Source organism: Echinops telfairi, unplaced genomic scaffold (genome assembly GCF_000313985.2).
Source record: "Echinops telfairi isolate 266 unplaced genomic scaffold, ASM31398v2 ScPeMD7_17;HRSCAF=63, whole genome shotgun sequence".
Classification (NCBI taxonomy): domain Eukaryota; kingdom Metazoa; phylum Chordata; class Mammalia; order Afrosoricida; family Tenrecidae; genus Echinops; species Echinops telfairi.
Genome location: NW_022103914.1, coordinates 4,168,300 through 4,170,666, shown reverse-complemented (window position 1 = coordinate 4,170,666; position 2,367 = coordinate 4,168,300). Strand labels below are relative to the sequence as shown.

At 41.2% G+C, this 2,367-nt stretch overlaps 1 protein-coding gene across 5 annotated transcripts in view; it reads left to right on the top strand.

Annotated features, from left to right (window-relative positions):
- The window catches only part of ZNF148 (zinc finger protein 148), a 149,988-nt gene that overhangs the window by 52,837 nt on the left and 94,784 nt on the right, over positions 1-2,367 (top strand). The window lies entirely within an intron of this gene.

The following is a 2,367-nucleotide window of genomic DNA, read 5'->3' as shown; positions in this document are numbered from 1 at the left end:
TTCTCTAAAGAATTCTATCCTCCAGTTTGTATTTTGTCATCCTCAAAGAGCTCTAATTGTGTTTCTTTTCAATGGTCTTTGAGTTTTAGAAAGAAAAAGAAGTCTGAAGGTGCAAGATCAGACTTACAGGGTGGATGGATTAAGGTCTCTCGATGAAACTCTCGTAGGACAGCCCCTGCTTGAGCAGGTGCATTGGTGCAATGGAACATAATTCTTTGGCACAGCTTTCTTGGCCTTTTTCCTCACCGATGCATTTTCAGATTTTGAAAAAGTCTTCATTGTAAGCTCCTATAATAATGTCACAAGGGTGATGTCTGACCTCTTCTGACTTTGCAAGGGGAAAGGAAGAATGAAGTTCAACATCAGCCCAAGACTGGTTCTTAGGAGGGGGAGGAGGTCAGACATACCTTTGCCTTCCTCTGATCATCTTTAGCAATTTTGACACCAGCTGTCTCTCCATGCTCTAATTCTCTGCTGGACTTGATAATTCATTGCAATGACCACACAGAATTCACAGACAATATTCTGTATTATAATATTTATGAAGGAAGTTAACAGGTTACAATTTACGATCAGCAATGCTTACATTACTGTTTTTCATCCAGGACAGTGTCATCTCAGCTGTGCCTACAGTTATGCCTCCCTTTGGTCCTCAGCTTCTCAGCCGAGGTCTTTGTCCTCTGTCCTGCTTGAGCAGTTTCACAAAGCTTAGTGTTGCTGATGTGTGCCCAAAAGGCATTCCACTCTACCATAAGCCTTAGCCCAAAGTCACTCAGCTCTGACTCCATGGGCCACCAAACCTATCTCTACCAATCAAGTAACTGGAGGCTCCCCATTCAGCAAGTGACCTGCTGCTGGAAGGCACTCAGCTGTACTTGTTCCATGGGTCAAGGGCCCAGTGTTCTATCTCTTGGTTCTGCCGTTGCCCTGGTCTGCTACTCCACCATCACTCCTCTGGAGTCACACCTCTTGGGCTCCTCGATCAAGGCACTTGGAGTCCAAAGGATATGTTCTCTCCTGGCTCTTTTTCCTCGATGATAGTGAGATTCCTCATTTCTACTTCTGAGGCAGCTCATTTAAAATCTAGCAGGATGGCAGTGTTTGAGATCCACACTCCCTATTTGCATGTCCGACCCAGTCATTTGGTGGGAGTTACAAGACTGGCTAGTCAGTCAGTGCACCACAACCCTCACCATTGTCCTCTGTCTTTTGAGAAAAATCTTATGAAGATAATCCCTTTGGATCCCACAAAGTAATCGCCATAACCTTCTGTGACATCTGTGCTTTGAATTCATAATTGAGATCCTTCTGGCCTGTAAAGTGATCCATCTGAAGTTGTTGTTTTTCATGGGGCGGCATTCATGTAAATTGGTTGTAAAGTTTTAATGATCTGGGAAGGTGTCCTCTTGAGTTTTGTTAAAAATTTGATATTATCCCTGAATGCAACATATTTTCGTCCCATTCACAAAAAATAATTCTTTTTTTTGAAGACACTCTAAAGAGACTAAGACAATTGAAGTACAGAGAGAACTTGTTTGCAGTCATCTGCCGATCGCAGACTTGTTTAAATGCATTATGTTTGAGTAAACCTGTGTTTATATGAACTGGAACCCTATTTGCAGTACTTTTTTACTTGCCTTTGTCTAGTTAAGATATATTAGTTAGGATATAGATTTGTTTGTTGTGACAGACATTTGAAGAAATAGAATCACATAAGTATTTTCTTGAAAAATCTTAAGTAACCAGTCCAGGGGTTATTGGAGGCTCTTAAGACCAAAGCTCCTTTGTCCTACTCTGCCATGCGGCTCTGATGCAAGGCGGTTGCCATTGTGTCTGACTCCAGGCAATAAGAAGGAAAGGGAGAGGGCAGTCTCCTTTCCTTTAAGAAATTTGTACAGACTACTTCCACTTCATACCCTAATGGCGATCATTTGGGCACATGGTCACAACCAGCTCCAAAGGAGCCTGAGAAGTGAGTCTTAACCAGTAGTTAATTTTCTCATTTAAATTCTGTTACTTGGTAGAAAGGTGTAAACAGATTTTGGGGTCCAATCATCTATCTGCCATGTTAGAATTTGTATTCGATTTAGTTTCAAATATTTTTTTTGCCCAAGACAATTTTTAGCTTGGGATAGTCCTGTGGAAATTGTGCTTATATGAGTTCTGAAACTCAAATAATTCATCATGATCCATGGACTTTAGGCACCTATAAAAAGGTGTAACATGATAGGTGACCTGAGATATTCATCCTATTGTGAGGGCCCATTGGTGGGAGAGTCTTTTTAGATCCGTATACTAAAACATGTGAAAGTTTTAGTTGTGTAAGCAATAGAAATGTGATAAGACTCCTGCCTGTGAAAGGTGTAA